This window comes from Furipterus horrens, unplaced genomic scaffold (genome assembly GCF_987537825.1).
Source record: "Furipterus horrens unplaced genomic scaffold, mFurHor1.1.pri manual_scaffold_17, whole genome shotgun sequence".
NCBI lineage: Eukaryota > Metazoa > Chordata > Mammalia > Chiroptera > Furipteridae > Furipterus > Furipterus horrens.
In genome coordinates this window covers 58,088,222-58,104,131 of record NW_028327187.1, presented here as the reverse complement: position 1 = coordinate 58,104,131, position 15,910 = coordinate 58,088,222, and positions in this window count along the sequence as shown.

The window sequence follows — 15,910 nt, the reverse complement described above, 5'->3', positions numbered from 1 at the left end:
ACTTTTCTTGTTGCTTAGTGAATGGAATTTTTTTCTAGTTTCTATCTCTGATATTTTATTGTTGGTGTAAAAAAATGCCTTCAATTTCTGGATATTGACTTTGTACCTTGTTATTTTGCCAAATCATTTCTTATGTTGAATAACTTTTTGGTGGAATCTATAGGGTATTCCACGTACACTATCATGTCATCTGCAAATAATGATGGTTTTACTTCCTCTTTTCTAATTTGATTGCCTTTTATTTCTTTTTCTTTTCTAATTGCTGTGGCTAGAACTTCCAAGACTATGTGGATTAGAAGTGGAGAGAGTGGATATCCTTGTCTTGCTTCTGATCTCAAGGGGAATACTTTCAGTTTTTTGTTCATTGAGTATGATGTTGGCTGCAGGTTTCTCATATATGGTCTTTATTAGTTGAGGTATGCTCTCTCTACTCCCATTTTGCTGAGCATTTTCATGATAAATGGGTGTTGTCCTTTATCAAATGCTTTTTCTGCATTTGATATGATCATGAGCCTTTTGTCTTTTGTTTTGTTTATGTGGTGTATTATGTTTATTGATTTGTGAATATTATGCCATCCTTGCATCCCTGGGATGAATTCCAATTGATCGTGGTGTATGATCTTTTTAATGTGTTGCTGGATCCGGTTTGCTAATATTTTGTTGAGGATTTTAACATTTATGTTCATTAGCGGTGTTTGCCTATAGTTTTCTTTCTTTGTTGTGTCTTAACCTGGTTTTGGGTTTAGGGTAATATGGGCCTAACAAAAAGAGTTTAGAAGTCTTCCTTCTTATTGGAGTTTTTGGAATACTTTGAGAAGGATAGGAGTTAGTTCTTTCCTAAATGTTTTGTAAAATTTGCCTATGAAGCCATCTGGTCCAGGGCTTTTGTGTGCCAGGAGTTTTTTGATTACTGCTTCAATTTCACTAGTGGTTATTGGTCTATTCAGGTTTTCTGCTTCTGCTTGATTCCATTTTAGAATATATGTTTCCAGTAATTTGCCCATTCCATCCAGATTGTCAAATGTCTTCTCAATAGCTGTTGGTAGCAATTTCTTACAATCCTTTGTATTTTTGTGGTATCGGTCATGATTTCTCCTCTTTTATTTCTGATTATCTGTATTTGGGTCTTCTCTCTTCTTTTCTTGATGAGCCTTGTTAAAGGCTTGTCAATTTAGTTTATCTTTTCAAAGAACCATGTCCTGGTTTTATTGATATTTTGAATTGTTTGTTTAGTCTTTATGTTATTTAATTCTTCTCTGATCTTGATGATTTCCTTCCTTCTTCTTGTTCTGGGCTTTGTTTGTTGTTGTTCCTCTAGTTCTTATAGCTATTGGATTAGATTTTTTTATTTAAGATTCTTCTATCCTTTTTAGGTAGGCATGTATTACTATGAACTTCTATTTCAGGACTGCCTTCTCTGTGTCCTTTAGGTTTTGGGATGTTGTGTGTTCATTATCATTTATTTCCAGAAACATTTTTATTTCATTCTTTTGGTTATTGTTGACCCATTCATTAAGTAATAGCAGGTTATTTATTCTCCATGAGTTTGAATGTTTTTTGTGTTTTTTCCTTGAGGTTGGGTTCCAGTTTCAGGCCATTGTGATCTGAGAAGATGCTTGATATAATTTCAATTTCCTTGAATTTGTTGAGGCTTGTTTTGTGTCCTATCATGTGGTCTATCTTTAAAAATATTCCATGTGCACTTGAAAAGAATGTATATTTTGTTGCTCTGGAGCAAAATGTTCTATATATATCAATTAAGTCCATTTGACCTAGAGCATTGTTCATTGCCTCAATATCCTCGGTGTTTCTTTGCTTTGAAGATCTGTCCATTGTTGATAATTGGGTGTTAAATTTCCCTACTAATGGTGTTGCTGTTGATATCCTCCCTGTAGTCTTCCAAGGTTTTCCTTATATATTTGGGTGCTCCTATGTTGAGTGATTATATGTTTACCAGGGTTATATCTTCTTGATGGATTGTTCCTTTAAAAATTATGAAGTGCCCTTTTTGGTCTCTTTTTGTGAGTTTTGTTGTGAAATGTATTTTGTCTGATATAAGTGTTGCAAACCTCACTTTTTTTCATACATGTTTGCTTGAAATAATTTTTTCCATCCCTTCACTTTCAGTCTGTGTAGATCTTTTATTCTGATGTGGGTCCCTTGTAGCAGCATATATGTGGGTCATGTTTTTGTGTATATTCAGCTACCTTATACTTTATACTGGAGCATTTAATCCATTTACATTTAAGGATATTATTGTTAGGTACTTATTCATTGTGATTTTTTCCCTTTGCACCTCTGTTCTTCTCTCTCTCTCTCTCTCTCTCTCTCTTTCTTCCTCTTATTAAGCAGTCCTTTTAGCATCTCTTGCAATGCTGGTTTAGTGCAGATGTATTCTTTTAACTTTCTTTTGTCTGAGAAATTATTTATTTCACCTTCCATTTTGAATGAGAGCCTTGCTGGGTAGAGTAGTTTTATTGTAGGCTTTTGTTTTTCATTCCTTGAAATATTTTTTCCATTCCCTTCTAGCTTGTAGTGTTCCTATTGAGAAATCCACTGATAGTCTTATTAAGCCTCCCTTGTATGTTATTTGCTGTTTCTCTCTTGCTACCTTTAAGATTTTTTTCCTTGTCTTTGACTATTGCCATTTTAATTATGATGTGTCTTGGAGTGGGCCTCTTTGGGTTTATCTTCATGGTGACCCTCTGTGCTTCTTGGAATTGTGTGACTTTTTCTCTCCTCTGGCATTACTTTTTTAAACAGGTTTTCTATCCCTTGCTCCTTTTCTCCCTCTGATATCTTTTTTATACAGATATTGTTAAGTTTTGTGTTGTCCTGCAGCTCTCTTAAACTCTCTTCTTTCATTTTCAGTCCTTTTTCATTTTATTGCACTGTCTGGGAATTTTTTTCTACGTTGTCCTCCGGCTCGTGGATCCAATCCTCTGCTGCTTCTAGCCTGCTTTGGATTCCTTCTACTGTGTTCTTCAGTTCAGAAATTGTATTCTTCATTTCCTCCTGGCTCTTATTGATAGTTTCTATGTCATTTTTAATGCTAGTGTAGTTCTCAGTAAGTTCTTCATAGCTCCCCTGGAGTTCTCTGTAGTTTCCCTGGAGTTATCTGTAATTCCCCTGGAGTTAATTATAGTTTTCCATGAGTTTGTCGAGTTCATTGAGCTTCCTTATAACCATTATTTTGAATTCCATGTCTGATAGTTTACTTGCCTCTGTTTCATCTAGCACTCTTTATGAGGATTCCTCTTTTCCTGTCATTTGGGTGTTGTTTCTTTGTCTCCCCATTTTATGTGCCTCTTCTTGTTTGTTTTTGTTTCTTAGATTTGTCTGCTTTGATTTCCCGCCTTCATGGTGTGACTTTCTGTAATAGGAGCCCTGCAGGATTCAGTGGTGCAGTCTCTTTGATTTCCTGAACTTGATGCTCTTGGGATGCCCTTTATCCCTTTTGTTTAGGCTGTCTGGTTGTATTTCAGTTACTGTTTGGTGGATCTTTCCCTCTGGCTAGTTGATTGAGAGTCATTCGCCCCACCACATCTTGAGTTCTTTTGTGGAGATGCTATTAAAACATAAACACACAACCCAGGCAAGAAACCCACACCCTCCAAAATATCCCCAATCCCACAACCACACTATCAGCAGCAAATGAACCAGTATTAATATAGATATAAAGAGATTAAGGCTATTATACTAAAGGAAAAACAAATAAAAGTTGACTAACTGAAAGAAAGATGATTTTTGAGTAATAATACTACCGAGTGAGGACAAGGCAATGTGAGACAGTAAGTAATATTTACATTGTATGCTGAAAAAGGGAGGGAAGAAAGCAGAATGAAGTGAGAGAGTGGAAGCATGTAGTATTAGGTTTATACAGAAGTTATATGTTATATATTTAGTGCGAGAGGGAGCATAAACAAAACAAAAAAATTGAAGAAGAGGAAAAGAAGGTAAGAAACAGATTAAAGAAAGAGCTTTTCCCCAGTACAGTGTTTGGGCTATGATTGATATAGGTGGGGTGTGAATAAGAGGAAAAAAGAAAGAAAGATAAGTTTAAGAGATGTCTTAAGGATAGAGAAGTGAATTTGAGATGACAAAGTGGGTAGTTATACTAGGAATGAGGAGTGAAAACCAGGATAAGAGAGGAAAAAAAATTTTTTTAATTTAAACTGAAAGAATGGATACTAGTTGTAGTAGGAGAGAAGATAGAATTTAAGACCAAAGTAAGAAGAGGAGATTGCATGTTAAGGTGGCGTAGTACAGGGGAAGTGTAACATATGATATTTGTAATAAACTATAATATAACTACTAGTGACTTAAAATGCATAAACTTGGAGGGCAAGAAAATAGCTCATGAAAAATAGTATGGTGGAATTTGTCCCAGTAATGTCTGGTTTTTACTGTTTTCTTCTCTTTCTGGATCTGCCCATGGTCAAAGTTCCATGGGTTTTATATCTTTCTTTCTGGCTGTCTGTCTATAAGGAAATCTAGCTGGATTCTGTGGCTGCTATTCTCCGATTATGGGTCTGCCGCAGCTCTCCTCTGTGAGCCACATTGAGCTGGGTCCCTCCAGCACTCCTCGCACTTGTCTAGCAACAGTACTCTGCTTGTGAGCCAGTTTGCACTCCCATAGTCCCTGCCCAGCCTCGGGTCCTGTCTTCACTCCTCCAAAAAAGTCTGTGTGGCCTCCAAATTGCAGCACCGGCCAGCGTTCCTGCCTAGCAGAGCTTTTCTGCATGCACACGTGTGCACACAGGTGCAGGGTTGCCTGCCCAAGTTCCCCACCAAGTCTCGGGTTCTCCCTCAGCTTCCCCCCATGTGGGCCCCTCTCTGTGGCTCAGTTCTGCATTTTTGTTTGGCCAAACCTTGGTGTGCATGCCTGCAGGCACAGGGTTGCCAGCCCAAGGGATCCCCACCAAATCTCAATTCACACAGTTTCTTGTAGTTAGGGCTGGTCTCTATCTTCCTGCACCTCTGACTGTTTCACCAAACCATCTTGCTGACTCCCTCTCGGACTTCACTGGTCAGGGCACCTGAGGCAGGAGCACAGTTTCCAAGCAGATCCCAGCTAATGAGCTGGTGCTGCAGAGGCGCTGGGTTGGGGAGCCCAGCGACTTCATTTGGAAAGTGGTTTCAGCCCTCTTCTATGCTGCTCCCACACTCTCGTCCTTGTTCACCCTACCTGAAAGCCGCTCTCACTCACTCTCTGCTCAGTGGTTGTACTCCATGTCCTTCTGCTATGGAAGCAAGCAAACAAGACTGCTGTTTACTCCACCACCATTTTTTCTCATTATTTTTCTTTTGCATAGTATTTTAATTTTTTTCTTCTCTTCTCTTTATTTTTCTCCATTTTTGTCTTTCAAAACTCATATTTTACTATTCTCTTTTATTACTTCATTTTGCTTTCTTTTTATATTTAATTTTTTCCCTTTCTTGTTCTTTGGTGGTGATTTCCTATTTCTATTCATTATTCTTATTATATCTCCTCCTTCTGTCATCTCATAATAATTTTTCATTTTTTTGGTCTTAGCACATTCTTGTTTTTCCTATACTATTATATTTCTTTTTCCACTATTATAATTCTTTGCTCTTTTATTGTTGATTTTCCTGTTGTTGGGATGTTTGCTTGTGTTAGTTTTGTTTTCTGTGTTATTTCGCTTTGTTTTGTCAGCCCCAATAGAATAGCATACAAGACGGGGTGAGGGTTGAGCCTCTCGGTCAACTAGCTGAGGGGGACAACCCATCAACAAAGGGATCAACAACCATCAAGACCAAATTACAATATAGGAGCCCACATAAAGTACACAAGGGAAATTCCTAGAGCATCCAGTTCAGAATACCAAGGATACTGGGATACTGCAGCACTGAGTCCCACAGGACTCCTGCCACATAAGGCCACCACATGAAGACAGGAAGTCAAATCAGATCTATTTGATATGTAGAAACAAACAAACAAAAATCAGCTAATATAGGAAGACAAAGAAACAACCCCCAAAGGAAAGGAAAGGAGGAATACCCAGAAAAAGAGCTAATTGAAATTGAGGCAAGAAATTTCTCAGATATAGAGTTCCAAGTAATGGTTATAAGGATGCTCAAGGAACTTAGTGAGAACTAAAAGAACTTAGTGGAAACTACAACAGCATGAAAAAGGAAATAGAAACTTTGAATGAGAACCAATTGGAAATAAAAAATGCAATATCTGAAATGGAGAATACACTAGAAGGAATTTAAAAGGTTATATGAAGCAGAGAAAGACAACATAAAAAAACAAACAAACCACCCAATCAGAACAAAAAGATTGAGGATGATTTAAGGGAACTTTGAGACAACATGAAATGTAACAATATCTGCATCACAGGGATACAAGAAGGAGAGGAATCTGAGAAAGGGATAGAAAATCTGCCTGAAGAAATAATGACTCAATAGATTACTCAATAGAAACACTTCAAGCCAGAAGGAACTGGCAGAAAATACTTAAAGTAATAAAAAGCAAGGATCTGCAACCAAGACTACTCTATCCAGTAAGGCTATTCTTTAAAATTGAAGGTGAAATAAAGAGCTTCCCAAATACCCCCCAAAAACGGGGAGGCTAAAGAAGTCATTGACACCAAACTGCAGGAGATATTAAAAGGACTACTTTAAGAATAAAAAGTAATAGAGGTAGAACATAAGTGTAAAAGAATAAAATGACAATGAACAAGTACCAATAAATAATAACCTTAAATGTAAATGAACTAAATGCTCTAATCAAGAGACATAGGGTAACTGAATGGATAAAAACACAGGACTCATATATGCTGTATACAAGAGACATGCTTAAGAACAAACGATATACACAAGTGGAAAGTGAGGGGATGGAAAAAAATATTCCATGCAAATAGAGATTTTTAAAAAGCTGGGATAACAATACTTATATCTGACAAAATTGAGTTCAAGACAAAGGCCATAAAAAGAAGCAAACAAGGTCACTAATAAAACAAAAGAAATCAATCCAACAACAGGATATCCTTTTTTTTTCAAAACTAACATCACCTTTTATTTATTTATTTTTTAATTTTATTGTTTGCTTTTTCAATTAAAGTTGTCTGATTTCTTACCCATTGCTCCCCCCATTCAACCCAACCCTTCTCCCACAATCATATCCCTCCCTGTTGTCCATGTCCATGAGTCATTTATACATGTTCTTTGACTAAACCCTTCTCTTACTTATCTCCCTTCTCTCCATCCCCCCTGCCCCCTATTGACTGTTATTCTGCTCCTTGTCCTATTTAGTTAATTTGTTTATGTTGCTCTTTAGTTTCATGTATTAGGTGATATCATATGGTATTTTTCTTTCTTTGCCTGGCTTATTTCACTAAGCATAATTCTCTCTAGTTCCATCCATGTTGTCGCAAATGACAGGAGTTCCTTCTTTCTCTCTGCTGCATAGTATTCCATTGTGTAAATGTACCACAGTTTTTTGATCCACTCATCTACAGATGGGCACTTAGGCTGTTTCTAGCATGTAGCTATTGTAAACAGTGCTGCTATGAACATAGGGGTGTATAAGTTCTTTTAAATTAGGGTTTTAGGATTTTTCAGGTATAATCCTAACAGTGGAATTGCTGGTTCAAAAGGCAGTTCCATTTTTCATTTTTTGAGGAAATTTCATACTGTTTTCCATAGTGGATACACCAGTCTGCATTCTCACCAACAGTGCAGTAGGGTTCCTGTTTCTCCACATCCTCGTCAGCACTTGTTGTTTGTTAATTTGTTGATGATGGCCATTCTGACTGGTGTAAAGTGGTATCTCATTGTGGTTTTTATTTGCATCTCTCTGATGGCTAGTGATGCGGAGCATTTTTTCATGTGTCTATGGACCCTCTGTATGTCCTCTTTGGAGAAGAATTTGTTCAGGTCCTTTGCCCATTTTTTATTGGGTTGTCTGTTTTCTTGATGTTGAGTCATATAAGCTCTTTATATATTTTGGAGGTGAGTCCCCTGTCTGGGATATCATTGGCAAATATGCTTCCCCATATGGTTGGTTTTCTTTTCTTCTTGCTGATGTTTCCTTTTGCTGAGCAAAAACTCTTTAGTTTGATGTAGTCCCATTTGTTTATTTCTTCCTTTATTTCTCTTGCCTTAGGAGATGTATCCGTGAAAATATTGTTACATGGAATATCTGAGATTTTTCTGCCTATGTTTTCCTCTAGGACTTTTATGGTGTCACGGCTTACGTTTAAGTCTTTGATCCATCTTGAGTTTATTCTTGTGTGTGGTATAAGTTGATGGTCTAGTTTCATTTTTTTGCACATCCCTGTCCCGTTCTCCCAGCACCATTTGTTGAAGAGGCTCTTCTCTCTCCATTTTATGTTCCTTCCTCCTTTATCAAATATTAGTAGATCGTGTAGTCCTGGACTTATTTATGGACTCTCTATTCTGTTCCATTGAGCAATACGTCTGTTATTATGCCAGTACCAAACTGCTTTGATCACAGTGGCTTTGTAGTATTGTTTGATGTCTGATATTGTGATTCCTCCTACTGTGTTCTTCTGTCTCAAGATTGCTTTTGCTATTCGGGGTCTTTTTTGGTTCCATATGAATTTTTGGAGTATTTGTTCTAGGTCTGTGAACTATGTCATTGGTATTTTAATAGGGATTACATTGAATCTGTAAATTGCTTTGGGTGATATGGCCATTTTGATGATGTTGATTCTTTCTATGCAAGAACACAGTATTTGCTTCCATTTATTTGTATATTCCTTAATTTCTTTATTCAATGTTACGTAATTTTCAGAGTACAGGTCTTTTATCTCTTTGGTTAACTTTATTTCTAGGTATTTTATTTTTCTTGTTGCTATAGTAAATGGTATTTTCTTTTTTGTCTCTGTCTCTGATATTTTATTGTTGGTGTACAGAAATGCCTTAGATATCTGTACATTTATTTTGTACCGTGCTGTTTTCCCAAATTTGCTTATTATGTTGAGTAGTCTTTTAGGGGAGTTTATAGGGTTTTCTATGTATACTATCATGTCATCTGCATATAATGATAATTTTATTCCTTCTTTCCCAATTTGGATGCATTTTATTTCTTTTTCTAGTCCGATTGCTGTGGCTAGGACTTCCAACACTATCCTGAATAGCGGTGGAGATAGTGGATATCCTTGTCTTGTTTCTGATTTCAGGCGGCATCTTTTCAGTTTTTGTCCATTGAGTATGATGTTGGCTTCAGGTTTCTCATATATAGTCTTAATTATGTTAAGGTATGCTCCCTCTATTCCTATTTTACTGAGTGTTTTCCTCATAAATGAGTGTTCTACTTTATCAAATGATTTTTCTGTGTCTATTGATATGATCATGTGATTTTTGTCTTTCATTTAGTTTAGGTGGTGTATTACATTTATTGATTTGCAAATATTAAACCATCCTTGCATCTCTGGGATGAATCCCACTTGATCGCGGTGTATGATCTTTTTAATGCATTGCTGGATTCTGTTTGCCAATATGCTGTTGAGGATTTTAGCATCTATGTTCATCAGTGATATTGGCCTATAGTTTTCTGTCTTCGTTGTGTCTTGACCTGGTTTTGGAATTAGGGTAATACTGGCTTCATAGAAAGAGTTTGGGGTATTTCCCTCTTCTTGGGACTTTTCCTTCTTCTTGGAATTTTTGGAATAGTTTGAGTAGAGTAGGAATTAGTTCTTCCCTAAATGTTTCGTAAAATTTGCCTGTGAAGCCATGAAGTCCAGGGCTTTTGTGTCCTGGGAGTTTTTTTATTACTGTTTCAATTTCACTCTTTCTTATTGGTCTGTTGATACTTTCTACTTCTTCTTGATTCAGTTTTGGAAGTTTATATGTTCTAGAAATTTTTCCATTTCATCTAAGTTGTCAAATATCTTGCCATAAAGCTGTATGTAGCAATTTCTCACAATCATATGTATTTCTGTGGTATCAGTCGTGATTTCTCCTTTTTCATTTCTGATTTTGTTTTTTTGGGGTCTTCTCTCTTTTTTCTTGATGAGCCTGGCTAGAGGCTTGTCAATTTTGTTTATTTTTTCAAAGAACCAGCTCCTAGTTTTGTTGATCTTTTCAATTGTTTCTTTGGTCTCTATGTCATTTAATTCTGCTTTGATCTTGATGATTTCCTTCCTTCGTCTTGCCCTAGGCTTTGTTTGTTGTTGTTCCAGTTCTTATAATTTTAGGGTTAGATCTTTTATTTAAGATTCTTCTATTTTTTTCAGACATGCCTGTATTTCTATGAACTTCCCTCTCAGGACTGCTTTTGCTGTGTCCCATAGGTTATGGGCTGTTCATTACCATTAGTTCCAGAAATTTCTTGATTTCTTCTTTAATTTCATTGCTAACCCATTTATTATTAAATAACATGTTATTCATTCTCCATGAGTTTGGATGTCTTTGATTTTTTTTCCCTTGAGGTTGATTTTTAGTTCAAGGCATTGTGATCTGAAAAGATGCTTGATATGATTTCAATTTTCTTGAATTTGTTGAGGCTTGTGTTGTGTCCTATCATGTGGTGTATCTTTGAAAATGTCCCATGTGCATTTGAAAAGAATGTATATTTTGCTTCTTTGGGGTGAAAAGTTCTATATATATCAGTTAAGTCCATGTGATTTAGTGTGTTGTTCAATGCCTGGATATCCTTGGTGTTTCTTTGCTTCGAAGATCTGTCTATTGTTGATAATGGAGTGTTAAAGTCCCCTACTATGGTGTGTGTTGCTGTTAGTATCCTTCTTGTGGCCTTCTATTATATTCGTTATGTATTTGGGTGCTCCCATGTTGGGTGCATATATGTTTATCAGTGTTATATCTTCTTGATGGATTGTTTATTAAGTATTATAAAATCTCCTTCTTTATGTCTTTGTATTGCCCTTGCTTTGAAATCTATTTTGTGTGATATGAGTACTGCTACCCCAGCTTTTTTTTTTTTTTTATGTCCATTTGCTTGGAATAATTTTTTATATCTATTTACTTTTAGTCTGTGTAAATCTTTTGTTTTAATCTGTGTTTCTTGTAGACAGCTGATATGTGGGTCCTGTTTTTTTATCCATTCCATTACCCTATGTCTTTTAATTGGAGAATTTAAGCCACTTACATTTAAAGTTATTATTGAAATGTATTTATTTATTTCCCTTTGTACCTTTGTTCTTCTCCTCTTTTTTTCTTCTTTTTCTTAATACATTCTCTTTAGCATCTCTTGCAATGCTGGTTTGGTGGAGATGTATTCTTTTAGTCTTCCTTTGTCTGAGAAACTCCTTATTTTACCTTCCATTTTGAAAGAGAGTCCTGCTGGGTAGAGTAGTCTTGTTTGCAGGCCTTTGTTTTTCACTGATTGAAATATTTTTGACCATTCCCTTCTGGCATGTAGTGTTTCTGTTGAGAAATCAGTCCATAGTTTTATCGGAGTTCCTTTGTATGTTATTTGCTGTTTTTCTCTTGCTGCTTTTAGGATTCTGTATTTGTCTTTGAGTGTTGCCATTTTAATTATGATGTGCCTTGGAGTTGGTTTTCTTTTTTGGTTCCTCTTCATTGGGACTCTCTGTGCTTCCTGAACTTGCATAACTTTTTCTCCCATTAGGTTGGGAAAATTTTCTATCATTACTTCTCATATCAGCTTCTCGATTCCTCATGTCCCTTCTTCTCTCTCTTTTATTCCAGTGATCCGAATATTATTTTCTCTCATGCTATCCTGTAATTCCCTTACATCTTCTTCATACTTTTTCAATCTTTTTTTGTTTTGTTGTATTGTCTGGGAATTTTTTTCTACATTGTCTTCTAACTCACTGATTTGATCCTCTGCTTCATTTAGCCTGCTTTTATTGATTCTACTGTGTTTTTCAGTTCAGAGATTGTATTCTTTATTTCTTCCTGGTTCTTGTTAATAGTTTCTATGTCCTTTTTTTATGCTGGTGTAGTTCTCAGTAAGTTCCCTGTAATTTTCTTGGAGCTGTTGGTAACTTCTTTGGAGGTTGTTGTAGTTGTTTTTGAGTTTTTTGAGTATATTGAGCTTCTTCACCACCATTATTTTAAATTCCATTTTGACATTTGGGCTATGTCTGTTCCATCTACCTCTCTTTCTGGGGATTCCTCTTTTCTTTTCATTCAGAGGTTGTTTCTGTATCTTACCATGTTGAATTCTTCTTGTTTGTTTTTGTTCTTTGGATTTGTCTTCTTTGACATCCCACCTTTGTGGTATGAGATTCTTTATAGGAGATCTGGGGGTTTCAGTGGTGCAGTCTCTTTGATCTTCTAAGCCAGATGTTCTTGGGATACCCTTTATGTCGTTTGTTTATGCTGTCTGGTTATATTTCAGATGCTCTTTGGTGGGATCTTCCCTCTGGCTAGTTGATTGAATGTCACTCTGTCCACTTTGTCTTGAGTTCTTTTGTGGAGATGCTGTTAAAAACATAAACAGACAGCCCAGGCAGGAAACCAACACCCTCAAAAATAATCCCCAGCCTCTATCCCGATATCGTCAGCCAATTAGCCAGTATTAATATAAATGTAGAGAGATTACGGCTTTTATACTATAAGAAGAATGGGTAAGAGTTGTTTTTAAAGAGGAAAAATATGATTTTTGAGAAAAGGGATGATATATTAATAATAGTAGCAAGTAGTGTCGAGACTATGCAAGACAGTAGGTAATATTTACATTGTATGTTAATAATCATAAAAGAAAAAGAGGGAGGAATGCACAATATAGTAGGAAAGTGGAATTGTATAGTATTAGATTTATATAGTAGTTATATTCTATTTATTTAGTGGGAAAGTGAAGCTAAACTAGACAGACAAACAAATAAACAAAAATTAAAGAAGAAGGATGAAAAGGAGAGATGGTATGAAACAAATTAAAGAGATAGTTCTTTGAAAAATTTTAAAAAAATAAAAGTAAAAATTTAAATTAAAATTAAAAATAAGAAATTAAAATAAAATAAAATACAAATACAAATAAAAGACTAAAATAGAAATAAAAAACTTAAAAAGTGCAAAAGGAAAGTTTTTACTCAGTTCATCTTTTGTGTGTTGTCTTCTTTTTCTGGATCCACAGCTGGTCTAATTAGGCAAGCCAGAGGTTCCTGATCCTTGCAGCAGCAGTGTGCACCCATGGTGGCTGGTGTTCATTTGGCACCTGTTGGAGCTGGTCAGGGTGCTTGTGTGCGGGCGCACATGCATGTGCATGAAAGCCTTAGCGCTAGCCTCAGGCCTGCCGAGCCAGGCTCCGGGAGTCAGTCTCCTGCCCCTTGGGGCGGGGCCCGGACACTTGTGCATGGTGGAAGTGAGCATCTGTGAGTTGCTGCCCCCCACTCTTCCCATGCCACAACCACCCGCCATTCCCGCATGTGCCTGGGCGGGCGCGAGCAGAACCCGCGCAAGTGGTCTGTGTTCCGGCCTGGCACCCACTGGGGCTGGCCAGGGGTGTCTGTGCACAGTCTTCTGTGTGCCCAGTGGGCCCTCCCTGTAACCATTGGGGCACTGATCTTATGTCTGTTGGGGTGTGTTCGAGTGACACCTGGACACACGACACCACGCACTTGGGCCAGTAAATGAGGGCACTTCCTTGTGCATGCGTGCGTTACCCAAGGCAGAATTGGGGAATGGGCCAATGCACTTCTGCGCCTGTGCTCCACAAGAATGTCCTATCACCCCCAACCTTTCCTCCCCCTCCACAGTACACAAGAGATAAATAAAAAGAAAACCACATTCTCACATGCACAGCAGTATGCTGTTTCTTGTCTTTCAGCACCAGATGCCACCTGGCCCGCTCCTGTCTCAGCCAGCAGGCAGAGATCTGCTCTCCTCCTGATTTCTTTCTGGGAAAGCTTGTGGTCACCAAAAAGTTTTTGTGTACTTCCAGCCGCAGCTTGGGGAGCCAACCCAGTCAGAAATCCCGTCTTGTCCCTTTTTCCTCTGCTATCCTCACCAAACAGTTCATTCCCAGATGTTTTTCTCTAATCCAACAGTGCCAAGGCCCGATTCCTGCCAGTGTCCAGCTGCTCACTGAGATGTTCTGTCTGCAATTAGTCCAAACTATAGACGGGTCTTGGGACCCAGAAAGTGCAGCCTCCTCTCACTTCTCCACCATCTTCTCTCTCAAGAGGATATAACTCTTATAAACATGTATGTGCCCAATATAAGGAACACCTAAATATATAAAGAAAACACTGGTGGACATTAAGGAGAAGTTTATAGCAATAAAGTTGTAGGGGATTTTAACATCTCATTGTCACCATTGGATAGATCTTCCAGACAAACAATGAACAAGGTAACAGTGACCTTAAATTACACACTAGATCAAATGGGTTTAATTGATATCTACAGAACATTTTACCCCAAAGCATTAGAATATACAGTATTCACCAGTGCACATAGATCACTCTCAAAAATAGGTCACATGGTAGGACACAAAAGAAGTCTTAACAAGCGTAAGAAAATTTAAATATATCAAGTTTTTTCTCCAATCACACCAACATGAAACTAGAAATCAACCTCAGAAAAAGAAAAAAAAAACCTCAAAATCATTTAAATACATGGAGACTAAATAGTATGTTATTAAGTAATGAATGGGCCATCAATGAAATCAAGGAATGAGTCAAAAGGTAGTTGAAAACAAGTGAAAAATGAACACACAACAACTCAAAACTTATGGAAAACATTGAGAGCAGTCCTGGGAGGAAAGTTTATGGCATTACAGGTATACTTCAACAAGATAGATCTCAAATAAACAATCTAACCCTATACTGAAAAGATCTAGAAAAACAACAACAACCAAGTCCCAAATCAAGATCTAATCAAGATCAGAGCAGAAATTAATGACAAAGAGGCTAAAATAAAAAAACCAGTTCAAAAGATCAATGAAACCAGGAGCTAGTTCTTTGAAAAGATAAACAAAATTGATGAACCTTTAAACAGATACATCAAGGGGAAAAAAAAGAGAGGACCAAAAATAATAAAATCAGAAATGAAAGAGGAAAAATGACAAATGGATGTCACAAAAATGCGAAGGATTGAAAGAAAATTCTATTAACAACTATAAGCAAACAAATTGGACCACATGGGCAAAATGCATACATTTCTAGAAACATACAGTCTCCCAAGACTGAATCAGGAAAAAGCAGAAAACGTGAACAGACTGATAACAACTAATGAAATTGAAGTAGTAATAAGTTTTTTTTTAAATCTACTGGCAGACAAAAGACTTGGACCACATGGCCTCACATGCTAATTTTATCGGTCATTCAAAGAACTAACACCTATCCTTACACTATTCCAAAAAATTCAAGAAGATAGTAGGCTTCCAAGCTCTTTTTAACAGGCCAATATTATCTTAATTCCAAAACCAGATAAAAGCACAATGAAGGAAACTATAGGCCAATATCTCTGATGAACAATGATGCTAAAATCCTCAACAAAATATTATCAAAATGGATCCAGCAATGCATTGAAAAGACTATATACCATGATCAAGTGGTATTTTTCCCTGGGATGCAAGGTTTGTTCATTATTCACAAATCAATAAATGTGAGGCATTGCATAAGCAAAATTAAAGGTAATAATCATTTGATCATATCGTTAGATACAGAAAATGCATTTAATAAAATCCAGTACCCATTTATGATAAAAACTCTCAGAAAAGTGGGAATAGGGGAATCATACATTGACATAATAAAAGGTATATTTTAAAAAACTAAAGCCAATATTATACTCAATGGACAAAAACTAAAAGTGTTTCCTCTCAGATCAGAAAGACGACAGGAATATCTGCTTTCACCATTCTTATTCAACATAGTACTGGAAATCTTAGCCACAGCAATCAGAAAAAAAAAGAAATAAAAAGAAATCCATTTTGGAAAGGAGGAAATAAAACTGTCAGTATTCACAGATTACATAACATGGTACATAGAAAACC